Genomic DNA, 17,845 nt, shown 5'->3' with positions numbered 1-17,845 from the left:
GGTCTCCTCATCTTGCTCAGTGGGGCACTGACTACGCTTCCTGCCACAAAACAGGTAACTATACCAATAACACAGGAGAATTATAAATAGAGCTACACCTCCGCTCAGTGGGAGGAAAACCCACCAAGATCCGAGCATGTGGGCCTCTCACCGTCTATCTCACTCAGGTTCACAGTGCCCGCAAGTGAGATGCTCCCAATCTATATAGGGGTAATTGATTATTCGTGGACAGTATCTTTCTGCGGTTGCACTTAATCCAGCCTGATACACAGCCAGACCTCGGTGACTGTAAAGGTGACAGTGAACTCGGTACACTTCAAATTTACCACCTACCCTTCGAATGAGGAGGAAAGGTCTATGGGCCCATTCAGTTATCGCAGAGGCTTTCCAGAGTAACCACAGTGGAAGACTCGGGTGTTGCATTAACATAAACCTATAATGCTCGCATCTTAGTTTCCCTACTTGTAAAAGAATTCCCTGTCGAGCAACAGGACGGACAAACCACTTGTGGCACTGTGCCTCAGACCAACTTTCCTGATATTCCTCTGATGGGGAGGGGCGCCTTTGCATGAGTAGCCTATCCTTCCTGGTACTGGTATAGGATATGCGCCCCTTGGTGTACTTCTGGATTGAGACAACCTACCCGGTAGGGACGCCGTCCTAATTCTATGGGGTTGGGGCAGTCCTCTATGCGGTAGGCCACCACTCGACAACCACAAGTATATTCAAAAATCCAGGGGTGGCCTAATACTGATTTCCGGGAGAGGTCCAAAATTAATTTTCTTTTGGTGACTACTTGTACAATCAAATCTCTTCCCATTCAATTCCCCTTAGGCCAGTTGGCCACCTCCCCCCTTTCCTCCTCCCTTCAAGGCCACAGTTAATTACAAGTACAGGATCAGTGGTCTCGGTCAGTGGTCTCGGTCCTCCCGCGTACCGCTGCTCCTTGATTCTTCAGGCGTGCGCAGGGCAACCAGCTTCCGGGTGTGGTTGCAGCAGGCCGGTCGTCCTCGTTGTCCTCCTGGGTCTAGACACAAGGGTTCTTTGAGAATGTCAGTTTCAAAGGGTCTGCAGGTTTTCCTTTACAAGTCCAGACTCCCTCCGATTTCTTCAGACGAGTATGGTGGATCCAGGGGGTCACCTCAGCTACTTTCACTGCTGTTGGCGTGGATAGGAGAACTGTATACGGGCCGCGCCACCGAGGAATGAGAGGGTCGCGCTTCCACTCCTTCACCCACACGCTGTCGCCTGGTTGGAACCGATGGACTGGCTCCGCCAGACTGCACGGAGTTCGTTCGAGGGCCCACCTGTTGAGAGAAGCAAAAACACGAGAGAGAGACTGTATTTGCTCATGGGTGATATGATCTCCCACTTGCCCCAAACTAGCTGGTATTTCACGAACGAAGGGAGGTGGTCTCCCATACAGGAGCTCGAATGGTGACAATTTAAGTCTCTTGGTGGGGGCGCTTCGAATTCGGAACAGAGCTATAGGGAGGACATCTGTCCACTTCAGTCCGGTCTCTTGGGTTAACTTGGCCAATTGGATTTTCAAAGTCCGGTTCATCCTTTCAGTTTTCCCCGAACTCTGTGGCCTATAGGCAGAGTGCAGTCTCCACTTTATCTGAAGTGTCTTGCACACTTCCTGCACTACCTGATCGATAAAGGCTGGTCCATTATCACTCCCTATACTCCTGGGCAGTCCGAACCTGGGTATTAGTTCGGTTAGAAGTTTCTTAGTTACCTCCCTGGCTTTTTCAGTCCGTGTTGGGAACGCCTCTACCCATCCGGTCAGCGTACAAACAAACACTAGCAGATATTTGCAAGTCCTTGCAGGTGGCAACTCAGTAAAATCCACAATCAGATTCTCCATAGGGCTGTATCCCACATGTTGTACACCCGGTGGGGGTTGCATTCCTTGCTTGGGGTTGTTTTTGGCACAAAGGATACACCTCTGGGAGATAGCAGCAGTTAATTGTGAGAGGTTAGGCACATACAATTTTCTCCCGAGATGTTCCCTAGCAGCAGTGCCACCCAAGTGTGTGGACTCATGATAGTTTCTCACAATTTTGCTGGCCAAGTGTTGGGGCACGAACACTCGGTTGTCTGGGAGGAGTAGCCATCCATCTTGCAGTCGGGCTCCCTCCTGTTGTGCCCATTCTTGCTCTTCAGGAGAATAGTGAGGTTCCAAGTCTTCAGTGGATATTTCTGGGATGAGTGCAGCCACGGTTGAAGGTGGTGATTGCATAGCTGCTTCTCGGGCAGCCTTGTCTGCCTTATGGTTGCCTTTGGTGACCAAATCCTTGCCTCGCCCATGTCCTTTGCAGTGCATTACAGCAATCCTCTCAGGGGCCCACACCGCCTCTAATAGACTTTCCACTTCTTGTCCATACTTCAAGGCTTTTCCATGGGCTCCTATCAAACCTCTTTCCTTCCATAGAGCTCCATGCGCATGCAGGGTTAAGAAGGCATACTTTGAATCTGTATATATATTCGCCTTACATCCAGCTGCCAATTGCAGGGCTCTAGTGAGTGCAATTATTTCGGCCTTCTGGGCAGAGGTTCCCGGTTGCAGAGCTTCTGCCTCTACAATCTCATCGTTGGTCACCACAGCATACCCAGCCCTCCTAACGCCATTGGATACAAAGCTGCTCCCATCTGTGTAATATACAACATCAGGCTCTTTCAGGGGTTCATCTTTCAAGTCTGGTCTGCTAGAGTAGACTTCGTCCATCACCTGGAGACAATCATGGTGTTCTATTTCCTCGTCGTCTGGTAGGGGCATCAGGGTGGCGGGGTTAAGGGTATTCACCACTCTTAGGTGCATTCTTGGGTTTTCACACAGCAGGCCCTGGTATTGGGCCATTCGGGGGTTTGTCAGCCAGTAACTCCCTTTGTACTCCATGAGGGTGAGAACAGCATGGGGTACATTTACATACATTTCTTGGCCAAAGGTGAATTTATCTGCTTCTGTCACCAAGACTGCAGTGGCTGCCACTGATCTCAAACAGGGTGGCCATCCTTTAGCCGTTGGGTCCAGTTGCTTTGAAAGATAAGCTACAGGCCGATTCCAGCTTCCTAGCTTTTGAGTCAAAACTCCAGCTGCCACGCCATTCTGCTCATGCACATACAGTTGGAAGGGCTTCTCTGGGTTTGGCAGCCCCAAGGCCGGAGCCTCCATTAGGCATTTCTTAATAGTCTCAAAAGCCTCTTGCTGCTCTGGTCCCCACACAAAAGGGTCTTTCTCCTTTCCCCTGGTACTCTCGTTTAGAGGTTTTGCTATTATGCTGAATCCTGGTATCCAAATTCTACACCATCCTGCTGCTCCTAGAAAACCACGCAACTGTTTTCTAGTCATGGGCCTTCTTATAAGACATATGGCTTCTTTCCTCTCTGGTCTCAAAGCCCTTTGCTGGTGTGACACATTATAGCCTAGATACTGAACTTCCTCCAAGCACAGTTGCGCTTTCTTCCGGGAGACTTTGTATCCTGCCTCCCACAACAAATGTAATAACTCCTCAGTGCCCTCTTTACATGTTCTAAAGTCTCTTGCTGCCAGAATCAAATCATCAACGTACTGTAGCAGAACCTTTTCCCCAGGCACTGAGGGGTATTTAGACAAGTCCTTGGCTAGTGCCGTTCCAAATAGGGTTGGGGAGTTCTTGAAACCCTGTGGTAGCCTGGTCCAAGTTAACTGTCCTTTGGCTCCCGTCAGTGGATCCTCCCACTGGAAAGCGAATATGGGTTGACTTTGTGGTGCCAGCCGGCAACAAAAGAATGCGTCTTTCAGGTCTAACACCGTGAAGAATCGAGCTTCAGGTGGAATCAAACTCAACAGGGTGTACGGGTTGGGTACATTAGGGTGTAGGGTCTCTATGGCCTGGTTCACACTTCTAAGGTCCTGTACCGGACGAAACTCGTTTCCTGGGCCTGGCTTTTTGATGGGCAACAATGGGCTGTTCCATTCAGATTGGCAGGGTTTGAGTAAGCCAAATTGTAACAATCGGTCTAGATGTTTTTGGATTCCCTCCGCTGCTCGTCTCGGTATAGGGTATTGTCTTACAGCGACTGGCGTCGCTGATGGCTTCACTCTAACAATTATGGGTGGAATATTCTTAGCCATTCCTGGGGGATTGTCTTCAGCCCACACCCCTGGAGGGGCTTGGAGTGTGGTTTCAGGTATTTGTTCTATTACTTCAGCAAGGGTAGTTGGGCGGCCTATGTATGCCAGATATTTCCAGGCCTGTTCTCTGGGCACTGTGATCGTCATTATGCCTGCTGCCTGTGGGGGCAATCTCAATTCTGGTCCTTTGGGGGTGAAAGCGATTTGGGCTTGCAACTTGGTGAGAACGTCCCTTCCCAGCAATTGCACTGGGCACTCTGGTATGTACAAGAATTGGTGGGTGAGGTGATGACCTCCAACTTGGCACTCTAATGGTTGTAAGAACGGTTTTCGGGACCAATCCCCTGTGGCCCCTACAATATTTACTGACTCTTGGCTTTCAGGCTGTACAGGTTTGGTTATAACAGAGTATTGGGCCCCGGTATTGATCATAAAGTCCATAATGCGGCCTCCCAATTTCACCCTGACCATAGGTTCTCGGAGGCCTAAATTGAGAGAAGAACCCGGTCCTGCCTAATCATGATACTCCTCCATGCTTGCAAGGCCCACGAAATCTCTCCTGTCTGGTCCTCTGGCATATCTTCCTCCAAACACTCCTCCTCTTTGTCCTCTTTGTTCCCTCTGTCCTCCTTCCATCCTGCCCGCCTGATTCTGGGGGCATTGCCGTCTCCAATGTCCATCCTTCTTACATATCGCACACTGGTTCCTTCCAAGCGGCTGGCCTCTTCCCCGGCCTCTACCTCTTGTCTCTGGGCCCCTCTGGCCCTCCCGAGTCGCCGGTTCCCCTTGGGCCAAAGCTGCCGCCATAACTGCCGCCTTCTCCTTCATCCACTTCCTCTTTTCCTTCTTCTCCTCCTCCCCTCTATAGTCATACACTCGCTGGGCAATTGCCATCAATTCACTCCGGGACTTTCCTTGAAACCCATCCTGCTTTTGTATCTTTGTCCTTATATCTTTAGTGGATTGTGCGATAAATGAGCTATTGACCATCGCCGCATACTCGGGGAGGTCGGGGTCAAATGGAGTCCAGATTCTATAGGCTTCCATTAACCGTTCCAGAAAATCCCCAGGGCTCTCATCTGCCTTCTGGGTCACAGCCGAGACCTTGGACAGGTCTGTTGGCTTCCTAGCTGCCCTTCGAATACCTTGTAGGAGAGTTTCCCTATATGCTTTTAGGGCGTTTCGGTCTCCATCATTGTTTGCGTTCCATTTGGGATCAGACAATGGATATCGAGTGGGCCAATCTGTTTCTAACACTCTCTGTTCCTTCAAGTGTTCTAATGCTTGTTGATCTATCCTCCTTCTTTCCTCTGTGGTAAAAAGGGTATTCAGCAACTGCTGGCAATCTGGCCAGGTTGGTTCGTGGGCAGCGAAGATAGATGCCATTAAATCCACCATAGCTTTAGGTTTTTCACTAAAGGGTGGTGTGTGTACCTTCCAATTCATCAGATCTGTGGTGGTAAAGGGAACATACTGCATGGTGTACGTCCGGGGTGGGGCATTGTCACCAGGTGGGGGCGGATTGTCCCATACCACCCGAAGGGGGGCAATTAGGTCTTCTGGTGGTGCTTCCTTGCACCTTTTTGCATAGTCTTTCAGTGCCTGATTACGGGCCCTGCTGTAGGCCGCCGCTGCACTTTTATGCTTAGGATTGGAGGACCTATACCGGCTTATCTTTTCCCTTAATTCTCTGAGGTTTGGGTATATTTCTTCCAGGGTTTGGGTGTTAGGGACCTTCACCCTATTCCCCTGTCCCCCTTCTGCCCCAGCCGGTGGGTCTGCGTTCTGAGGCTGTTGTACTAGGGGCGCATAAGGGGGTGGCCGCGGAACCATAAGCTCCTCTTCTTGACTGTCCAGTACTGGCGGGTGTTTTGCTAACTTCTGTACACTGCAGATCTTAGCCCTTGGTGGCAATTTTCTGCACCCTCGCAGCCAAGGGGGATTATGGTCTACAGCATCCTTCCACGTTGAGATATATGGGATCTGGTCTGGATGATTGTCAATTATAGTCCGCCATAAGGGATTAATGAGATTCTCATCAAAGCTTCCCTCGGAGGGCCAGCCTGTACCCTGTGTTGGCCAGTCTACTTCACACAGGGATCGTAGGCGTTCTTTCCTCAACGGGAATCCCCAATCGTCGCCCTCTGTGGCTTCCTTCCAATGGTCCAGAAAACACTGGAGGGGAGTCCCTTTGCTGGACCCTCCTCCCATCCTGAGCTGCTGAGGTACTCCGCTCCTACCAGGGTACAATCACACACCTTTCTCCGCGTCCTGTCAGTGGCCAGGTGAGCTCGCGCTACCTGAAACCGCACCTCGGGACCACACGTCGCTTGGCTAGTGGCACTAACGCCCCGGCCTCTCATGCATACACACAATCACTGGAGTACCTTATTCACACACCACACACATATACCTCCCAAAGTTTTCCCCCTTTTGTCCTTTCTTGCCTACCTACACATATCTATGTATCTACCTGTCCTACCTGTCCTACCTGTCCTACCTCTGCGTATATGGGTTCGCCAGAGGACCCCTTACCTGCTGGCTAATACCATACACTGGGGAGCGATCAAATCCCCCTTCCTCTAATTAATATAGAGGGTCAGTACTCACCAAAAGCCGGCTGTCTTCCCTGTCTCCCCGGTTCTTTGTCCGTTGCCACTCCTTGCAGGGCGGAGGGGGGGGGGTCAAGATGCCTTCTGATCCCTTCCAACTCTTAAGACTGAGGTGGTGCGCGCAAGGTCACAGGGCTGTTGACCAACACCTGCCGCCCTGCCTGGAGGCAAGGGGGCTGCCTCTGGTCAAGGGCTTAAGGCCCGATCCGAGTCCTTGACGGCACCAGAAATGTTACGCCTGTATGCCTTGACCCAATAAGACCAGATGAAAATATTTCAGGCAGCAAAGTTTTCAGAAAAAAAGTCTCTTTATTGCAATAAGGTGCATTCAGTAAGCAAAAGGCAAAATGCACACCCCACCTCCTGTGGGGCAAGCTTAAGTACTCTCTATGACATAGTAAAGCTCCTCCTAAATCCCTCCTCCTGGCCTATCAGAACTAATATTATAATACTGCGTTAGCAAATCAGAACATTTCCTATGTCCGGCTGCCTTTGTCTGTTTCAAGCTGCTTTAGCCGCCAGGAGGTGCTATATGCTATTATTTCAGTGCCTAAATGCCTAGCCGTTGACCCCCAACTGCACCTGGGACCTTATTTTGGCTTCTGCTGATGTTCACAGGAAATGGCTTGGTCACAGGGTGAGTTGTGGTTAGCTCTTCCCCTGAAACCAGACATAGTGTTGAAAAGAGGAAGTCTGTGGTCGGCCGTTTACTGGCATTCTGCTGATTTGCTAAGTTTGTCTAAGAAGCTGCAATGTAAGGATTTTAGCTGGCAAAGTTGAAGCAAAGTTGAAGCAAAGTTGAATCTCTAAAATGGAGTGGGGGCATCTCCGAAATGGGGTTCAGGGGCTCGTATCTTGGTGCCTCAATTGGAGGGATCTCAAAAGACAGGTTGGAAAAGGAATGGAATGCCTTTAGGGGATATATACAAAATTATATTGAAAAACCTGAACTCCTATCAGAATGAAACAAGTTCCGTGACAAGTACGAGTTATAAGGAGAAGAGAAGGAATTCAAAATATTAGTATTGGAAATAATAGTATAATTAATAGTATACAAGAGAAGTGATGGAAGATAGAAGACTTTGCAGCTGAGAAGATTGGATGCCTAGCACTGGGTGAGGTGTGTGGGGGGGTGGTGGTTAAGGGAGGTGGAGGGGTGAGAAGGAATGTAAAATGAATGGTTATAGTAATAACCAATTGCGTGTCAAGGTCCCCAAGCCACCCCCCAATAAATTCACACTTCAGACATAAATTTTGTTTGGGTTTTTGGCAATAATTTAGGCCACAACTTTATTAAATACAAATTATGTGAGTGGTTGCGCAGGCATTGGTTCTGACTAGCTGTCCGACGGGACAGAGCTGACCACTGGTCAGCAACAGAAGATCCCATCTGGGGAGAGATATGGAGGCTGGGGGTGGAGCCCTCCCTCTCCCCGGAGCTCTTGCGTGGCCCTGTCTCCCTACCGGGGGTTCGGACAAAAGCATGTCGAGCCCCTGGATTCCTTTAACGGAATTCCCTACACACCATCATCATTTGGAGGGGCGACCACCCCTCCAGTAACCAACACAATAACCAATGCCTAACCGCCAACCTTACAAGTTGTGACTAGTTGCTACTGCAGTAGGCGAGAACCAAATGGCAACAGCCAATCAGCCAAATGGAAAAATTCCTACCAGGCCCCTGCCCCAAAAGCAGATGACCCCATGACAGGCAGTTGCAAGGTCAATGCAGAGGCCTAAGAAAGAGGGAGGGAGGATGGGTGATCCGAAGCACGCAGCCAAGAGAAGGATCAATCTGCGTGCAAGATAATATAAAGGATGCTGGGCTCTCCGTCACAAATCGCAACATATAACTCTCCCCAGCAACACCCCAGCATCCTGTCAAAGCTGTGGCCAGCCAACTATCCCGCCCAGCTGCCCCCACCGCAACACGTGCTCTCCCTGAGGAGAACCCGATTTATTTTCTGTCCAATGTAAAAGAAAAAAAGAGAAAGAGAGAGCCTTCAGAGATCTCCTTTTTCAGTCAGGAGGCGGCCTAGAATAAATGACAGGCAGGTGCCATCTGGCAAGAGAGCAAGTAAACAGGCACGGGCTGGCAAAAGAGAGAAGGAATGGGTGTGTGTCTCCTTCTCGATAGTCGTTTCACAGTCACTTTATACCATTTCCCCTCCAACCTGGATTTCTGTTACCCCTCCTGCTTTCCTCTCTCTCTGGTTCAATTATATATTTTATTGAGCCATTTAAAAAACTACAACATGAACAAATCCAGTCAAACAATAAATAAGAACAACAAAGTTCTCAGTAGTAGTAGAATCATGGCAAAATAAAGTCACATCTGACAGAGCAAGTGTATTACAGTTTTTCCTCTCAACTACCAGTCCACATTCCACGAGTCCTTATTGGGCTTTTGGGGAGATCCCCTCCCTTTCTTTAGGTCTTTTTTTTAAAAAAGCAACAACAATAATAATGAAGTTTTGGGTTTACAAACAAGTTTGCCAATACTGCCTTCTAGTGTGTGGCTGTTCTGGATATCTTAGGCTATGGCACTCAGAGAATAGAATGGGAATTAGGATACACAATGATTACACATCCCACCCTGCAACAATAGTTTTCAAGCTCATTTACAAATTTACAATTAAAAGAATAAAACAAAACATACATGCATATTCAAGGGATTAATGCAGATTTTACAAAGGCAACAACAATGGCCTGCTTCACACATCTATACTAATAAAGTGCAAGTGTCTCTGCGTCCAGTCCCTGTGTCCGTGGGATTGCGCTACTGCGCATGTGCCCCACGGACAGCCATTGGGACTTGGAGCGCAGAGACTTTGGGCGGCCGGGCGAAACTGTTGAAGCGGCGGGTGTGCGCGGGCATGTGGCGGGTGCGCGCTCGCGTGGACGTACTTCTAAGCGGCAGCGGCCGTTACAAGTGGCGGCGGGCGAGCAGTCTGTTTTTAAAAATGTTTCACCACATATGTTCTAGCGACCGTTAATTTAACGGGTTTAATGCGCTATTCATGCTATATCATGGCTTAGTTTTATGTATGAACCCTGCCCAGTAGCTTAACTGCTGTTTGCTTTTACTGCCAACAAACCATGGTTTGAAGCCTTAACTCGTGGTTTGTTAAACAAGCCACGGCTTAGCGTTATACGTGAACCAGGCTGTTGGAAACACAGAAGAGACAGAGCAAGTTTCCCCTCCACTTTTTCTGTCACATCCCCATTCTCAAGGAGTGTGCTACACTGGCCTCTCAGAGTCCTCTTGCTCAGCCTGTCCTATGTGTGGACTGTAGATTTCAATTCATATCCACTTCCCATTTAGCCATATTACATTTTTTATTGAAAGGCCTGTGTGTCTTCAGTATATGCCCTATGCTAGGGGTAGGCAACCTAAGGCCAGGAGGCCGGATGCGGCCCAATCGCCTTCTCAATCTGGCCCATGGATGGTCTGGGAATCAGCGTGTTTTTACATGAGAAGAGTGCGTCCTTTTATTTAAAATGCATCTCTGGGTTATTTGTGGGTCCTGCTTGGTGTTTTTACACAAGTAGAAAGTGTGCTTTTATTTAAAATGCATCTCTGAGTTATTTGTGGGGCATAGGAATTTGTTCATTTCCCTTCAAAATATAGTCCGGCCCACCACATGGTCTGAGGGATGGTGGACCGGCCCAAGGCTGAAAAAAGGTTGTTGACCCTATGCCAGCCTTTTCAAGTCTTACTTATTGGAAGGCATCCGGGATACTGAGAGTTTCTGTTGAGCATGTGAAGTCCATTATCTGTTATAATGTAAGTTTGTTTTAAATTGGAGACATAATTTATTTTATTTTATTATTTGATTTGATTTCTATACCGCCCTATACCCGAAGGTCTCAGGTTAAAGGCTTCCAGGAACACTGTTGTCCTGCTGAGAGGTGTTGATAGCATTAGTTGTTTCTTGGAAACTAAGGAGTTTCAAAGCTGCTCCTGACAGGATTAATTCAGACTGTTAGGAATAATGCTTCTCAGCTTCTGTTCTAATGTACTTAGTCAACACAGATTGGTCAAAGGTTGCTTGGTCGACACATCGTGTCTACATTTATTGCTCAAGACTCTCCACTAATCACTGCTCTCTTGAGTCAATTGTTTGCTGCAGGCTCACTTTGGTAATTTTAATATATAACCTGAAAGACGCGATTTTGCAATATCGTGGGACCTTATATCTCAGTAAGAAATGGCTGGCTGTTGTCGTCATCACTTCTTTGAGGAAAAGCCTTCTGAACGAAGTAACCAAGTTCATTATCTGAAGTTTCTGTGTAAATCAGGATTTAGGGGCAGGCAAGTCAAGTGACCACTTGAGATTTCAGGCTCAGGGCTTTACCCAATTAACTAGATAGGTGAGCCAACCCCAAGTCTGGTGACCATGGCTTGAAGATTGAGCGATGTTTCCTGGAAATGAGGACCTTGTTGAGCTCATAGCACAGTGGAGCTCAGGTGGGGCCTCTGAAGACCTAAGGATCAATTGACACGTCACCTTCTGTCTTGAAACCCCCCAAGTGGTGAGGCTGCAGACAACCCGAGGGGCCAAACAGATGGACAAGAGGCCTTCTTTTGGGTCCTCAGCTGCTTTTCGGTTCCTCTAAACCGAATGAATCGAGATTAGTCTGGAACACATCTGAGCTAATTATAGGCTGGGGTGGGTGATTCTTACGCACCTGGTCCAGTGTTTTTCTTAACTTGTTTTGTTAAAGGGCTTAAAAATACCTAACCGCAAACTGCTTGTGACCATGTCTCTGTCTTCCGGGAACAGCGGAGTGGAGCTACCAAAGGACCTAAATAAATGGTTTCTTTCTTTCTTTTTTAAATATAATTTTTATTGTTTTATACTAAATTACTACAAAAATAAAATAAAATATACATTCACATTCATTTTTCAATTTTGGCTATCATAGCCATGACTTCCCTCAGACCTTCCACATGGCATTCAGAATTACATCTTAGTGTTATACTTCTTTAATCTACCATTGCTTATATTATCATATATCCCTTACTCACTCTATCTTAACATAATTACAATAATATTTCTACACATTAACTACAAAGCTTCTTGAAGTCCTATTAGCGTATTCAACTGCGAATTGTTAGTCAAATAGTTCGTAAACTTTAACCAGTCTTTGATGAATTTCTGGTCCCGCTGTTCCCGGATTCTTCCCGTCATTTTATCCAGTTCTGCATATTCCATTAATTTCACTGTCCAGTCTTCTTTTGTCGGTATTTCTTCTTGTTTCCACCTTTGTGCTAGCAAAATCCTAGCTGCAGTCACTGCGTATTGGAAAAGTTTAACATCCTGTATTTTAATGTCTGTACCTATAATACCTAGTAAAAAGGCTTCAGGTTTTTTAACAAAATTATATTTCAACATTTTTCTCAGTTCATGATATATCATATCCCAATATGCCTTCACCTTCTTACACTCCCACCACATATGATGAAAGGTACTGCACCTAAATAAATAGTTTCTGTTCCTTAAACATGATGTTGGGCGATCTTCACCCGGTATGAATGGCCTTTATTCCAATGGAGCTGATGAAGCTGGTTTCTCTGTTAGGGTTGCGTGTAACAATACCCTCCTGTATTTTTAATTCAGATGTGGCCCTCCCCGGCCATGCTTGCTGATGAGAGTCATAGTTCAACACCACCTGGAGATCCAAAGGCTCCCTGCAGAGTAGTTTAACTCCCAATCCCTCTTCCCAGGGAAGTCAAGGAATTGTAGCTCAGTGTGAGGGAAAGGGTCTCCTAACAATTCTCAGCACCTTTAACCAGTGCTTTTTTTTTCTTTAAAAAATGTTTAGGGGTGCTCTCATTTTGACTCGAGAAAAATCACCATTTCATAGTTCAAATCGGGGAAAATAAATACAGCAAATGGACAAAAGTACAAAGATTCACAAAATGTTTAGGGGTATGCGTACCCCTGCATAACCCCCCCCCAAAAGCACTGCCTATAACAAACTACAGTTCTGTGGACTCTTCAGCGGAAGCCATGACTGTTTAAAGTGCCATGGTACTGCTTTAAAAGTATAATGCCAATAGGGCCTATATTTCCTTCTCTCGCACTTCAATAGGCTAGGGCACTCTTCAGTTATAGCCCTAATTCTATCTGGGTGAACTTAGAGAGGAAGTCCCATCTTGCTCCTCATCTGCTACTCTTGTAGGAAGCAATGGAACTATGTGTACCATTCGTTCCCTTCAGGATCACTCAGATGTTAAACAAGGGAACAGCACAGCCCTAAAGAGCAGTACATGTGAAAAGGATCTAGGAGTCTTGGTAGACCATAAACTTGACATGAGTCAACAGTGTGATGCAGCAGCTAAAAAAGCCAATGCCATTCTGGGCTGCATCAATAGGAGTATAGCATCTAGATCAAGGGAAGTGATAGTACCACTGTATTCCACTCTGGTCAGACCTCACCTGGAATACTATATTCAGTTCTGGGCACCACAGTTCAAGAAGGATACTGACATGAAGGAACATGTCCAGAGGAGGGCAACCAAAATGGTCAAAAGCCTGGAAACGATGCCTTATGAGGAACGGCTTAGGGAGCTGGGTATGTTTAGCCTGGAGAAGAGAAGGTTAAGTGGTGATATGATAGCCATGTTCAAATATATAAAAGGATGTCATATAGAGGAGGGTGAAAGGTTGTTTTCTGCTGCTCCAGAGAAGCGGACACGGAGCAATGGATTCAAACTACAAGAAAGAAGATTCCACCTAAACATTAGGAAGAACTTCCTGACAGTAAGAGCTGTCCGACAGTGGAATTTTCTGCCAAGGAGTGTGGTGGAGTCTCCTTCTTTGGAGGTCTTTAAGCAGAGGCTTGACAGCCATCTGTCAGGAATGCTTTGATGGTGTTTCCTGCTTTGCAGGGGGTTGGACTGGATGGCCCTTGTGGTCTCTTCCAACTCTATGATTCTAAAGGCATCTTCTTGCTAAGCAGTGACAAAACAGGACAGGTATCAGAATGGAGGTACTGACTGGTCAACAGAAAGAGGAGGAGGAGCATATGCTACAGCTGGCAGAGAAAAGATAAATTACACCAGTTGTTGACAAAGCTTTTCAAAGCAAAAAAACCAAAAGTTCACATATTAAGTCATATTATTCCCCTACAACAAGTGGACTGCCTCACCTTAAAATTTAAATGTCAACTGAAGGCATCATGGTTCACTAGTCAGGGGGGCCATCACTTCCCTGAAGCACGATTTCACTCAACCAGTGGAGAGTGGAGATAAACAAGATTCTGGCACGGCCTCCTTGGCCCACCCAAGGGTGTCCATGTTAGCATTCTGTAAACTACCTTGAATTTCCCAAAGAGCAAGTTCCATTTACTGACACTCACTCATATACCTACTTGTTTCCCCGGCCAAGTTGAGGGAAACATAAGTGAATGTAGCATGACCAAGAAAGTCAGTCACTTCTTGTGTTCTTATGTGGTAAACCATCCTGTCATCCTCGGATGAAGGACAGTATAGAACTTAAATGAATGAATGAATGAATGAATGAATGGATAGCCATTTACTGGTCAATCTCTGCAGTTCTTGCCCCTCCAACTTAAATCTCAATATTTTAAACATTGCCCCCTCCCCAAATGAAGCACACATAGGGTATTGGAGGGGAGAGCAGGTTTTGTCCAATTGTATGTGTCAGTTTTCTTTCTTTTTTAAAAATAATTTTTTATTATATTTTCCCAATTAAACAGATTATAAACATATAACAATAAATCTCGCTCTGCCGAGCTTTGACTTCCCCCCTTCACGTCAGCAGGTTTTGTAGTCCAATATAAACACGCAGTTTCTCGTGTGTGTCACTTTTCGCAAGTAGGATAAGCATATGTGCAACAGTTGACCAGAAAAGGAAAAGAAAAGGGAAACAGCAGCAGCAGCAGCAATTTTATTATTTATACCCTGACCATCTGACTGGGTTTCCCCAGCCACTCTTGGCAGCTTATAGCACATTAAAAAATGTAAAACATTACACATTAAAAAAAATTCCCGAAACAAAGCTTCCTTCAGATGTCTTCTAAAAGTCAGGTAGTTGTTTATTTCCTTTACATCTGGTGTGAGGGCGTTCCACAGGGTGGGCGCCACTACTGAGAAGGCCCCGTTCGCTGTAACCTCACTTCTCACAGGGGGGGGGGGGACTGCCAGAAGGCCCTCGGAGCTGGACTTCAGTGACTGGGCTGAACAATGGGGGTGGAGACACTCCTTCAGGTATACAAGTCTGAGGCCGTTTGGGGCTTTAAAGGTCAGCACCAACACTTTGCATTGTGCTCGGAAACGTACTGGGAGACAATGTAGGTCTTTCAAGAACAGTGTTATGTTGTCTCGGCGGCCACTCCCAGGCCCCAGTCTAGCTGCTGCATTCTGGATTAGTTGTAGTTTCTGGGTTAACTTCAAATGTAGCCCCACGTAGAGCACATTGCAGTAGTCCAAGTGGGAGATAACTAGAGAATGCACCACTCTGGCGAGACAGTCCGCAGGCAGGTAGGGTGTCAGCCTGTGTACCAGATGGAGCTGGTAGACAGCTGCCCTGGACACAGAATTGACCTGCACCTCCATGGACAGCTGTGAGTCCAACATGACTCCCAGGCTGGGCACCTGGTCCTTCAGGGGCACAGTTACCCCATTCAGGACCAGGGAGTCCTCCACACCTGCTCGCCCCCTGTCTCCCCAAAACAGTACTTCTGTCTTGTCAGGATTCAACCTCAATCTGTTAGCCGCTATCCATCCTCCAACCGCCTCCAGGCACTCACACAGGACCTTCACCGCCGTCACTGGTTCTGATTTGAAAGAGAGGTAGAGCTGGGTATCATCCGCATACTGATGAACACCCAGCCCAAACCCCATGATGATCTCTCCCAGTGACTTCATATAGATGTTAAAAAGCATGGGAAAGAGGATGGAGCCTTGAGGCACCCCACAAGCAGTGGTGGAGCTTCATGCTCTGGCACCGGGAGCGGGAAGCAGGCGGGGGCAGGGCTGGTACGTGTTCTGGGGATGGGGTGCGCTGCCCGCAGGGGTGGGGTGTGCATTCTAGGGGCATGGTGCGCAGCGCGTGTGGGGGGCAGCCGAGATGGAACCCTACCAGGATCGCACTGCCCGGGGTGCCCTGCCCCCTATGCCCCACCCTTCCTACACCAGTGCCCACAAGTGAGAGCCCAGGGGTCTGAACACACATCCCCCAACACCACTTTCTAGACACGGCCCAGGAAGAAGGAGTGGAACAACTGTATAACAGTGCTCCCAGCTCCTCTAGACAGTCCAGAAAGATGTCATGGTGGATGGTATCAAAGGCCGCTGTGAGATCCAGCAGAACTAGGAAACCGCTTTCACCTTTGTCCCTAGCCTGCTGAAGATCAAGCCAGTACAACCAAGGCAGTTTCAGTCCCATGATGAGGCCTGAATCCTGATTGGAAGGATCCAAATGATCTGCATCCTCCAGGCATGCTTGGAGTTGTTCAGCAACCACCCGCTCAGTCACCTTGCCCAAGAATGGAAGATTTGAGACTGGGTGATAGTTGGTCATATTGGCCGGGTCCAAAGATGTTTTTTTTAAGAAGCAGTTTAATAACCGCCTCTTTCAGCGGGTGTGGGAAGGCTCCCTCACAAATGCCAACTGAAAGCACTGTGCTTCATTAGTCCTGCCACTTCCCTAGTCCTTCCTGCAGCCCTTGGGTGCTCTGCTAGAGTTAGCTAACACAGTCAAGGTTCAGAGGTACTTACGTATCTCAGGATCTTTTATGCAGAGTCCAACTGAGTTATCAGCCTCCACTGACAAAAGCTTCTCAAACAGGTATGGGGAACCTTTGAGCCTACAGATGTTGCTGAACTACAACTCCCATCAGCCCCAGCAAGCATGGCCAATGGCCAGAGACGATGGGAGCTGTAGCATGAGGGCCAATAGTTCCCCACACCACTTCTAGAATCATAGAATCATAGAGTTGGAAGAGACCACAAGGGCCATCCAGTCCAACCCCCTGCCAAGCAGGAAACACCATCAAAGCATTCCTGGCAGATGGCTGTCAAGCCTCTGCTTAAAGACCTCCAAAGAAGGAGACTCCACCACCCTCCTTGGCAGAAAATTCCACTGTCAAACAGCTCTTACTGTCAGGAAATTCTTCCTAATGTTTAGGTGGAATCTTCTTTCTTGTAGTTTGAATCCATTGCCCCGTGTCCGCTTCTCTGGAGCAGCAGAAAACAACCTTTCTCCCTCCTCTATATGACATCCTTTTATATATTTGAACATGGCTATCAGATCACCCCTTAACCTTCTCTTCTCCAGGCTAAATTGTAATTCTGTCAAAAAATGAGATCAGATTGGTCTGACATGACTTATTTTTCAGAAACCCATGCTGACTTTTAGTGATCACAGCGTTCCTTTCTAGGTGCTCTTGCTGCTCATTTTTGGCCCCACATAAATCATTCAGTCCCATTTCACTGTTCATTCCTAATGACCATCAGAAAGGCAAAATGGTGTTTTCCGCCATGGCCATTTACAGCAGGCTTATGAGTGATGTGCGGAACCCAATCCATCTTTTGCCATGAACATGCCACCAGTGATAGTAGTTATTTCAGATTAAGTTATTTCAGATGCTTAGCTGGGAGTGAGTCCCATAGAACTCACTGGGAGTTCCTTCTGAGTTGATGTGTATAAGGGTTGTTCTATAAGTAATCAGAGTACAAGGGTGGCGTCAGCTGGTTAATGGAATTTGGGGTTCTTCCACACTGTTGTGTGGCCAGTATTTCGAGCATATTATGTTCTGATTAATTCTCAAGGGCCGGAGAGCTGCCCTCCATGTTCTGTGGCTGTGCCTTGCAAAAATCCAATCTTACTCACTGAATCAGAACTTATCAGATGTACGGAAAATCCAAAGGGAGATTTTGCTTAACTGAGCTTCAGTTCTGTGGGTCAGATCAGATTTTTGCAAGGCACAGTGACAGAACAGCAAGAAAAGCTCTTGGACTCAAGGGAATTAATATGAGCAAAACACAGGTCAAGACAAAACATGGATGAGCCCTTGCTGTACCTCTTGGTTTCACCTCTTATATTTTCCTATGCGGCTGCTGTAGTCTTTTTGACAACAG

Source organism: Lacerta agilis, chromosome 16, assembly GCF_009819535.1.
Source record: "Lacerta agilis isolate rLacAgi1 chromosome 16, rLacAgi1.pri, whole genome shotgun sequence".
In the NCBI taxonomy this organism is placed as follows: Eukaryota; Metazoa; Chordata; class Lepidosauria; order Squamata; family Lacertidae; genus Lacerta; species Lacerta agilis.
The sequence above is the reverse complement of the archived record's forward strand: the minus strand, read 5'-3'. Positions refer to the sequence as shown.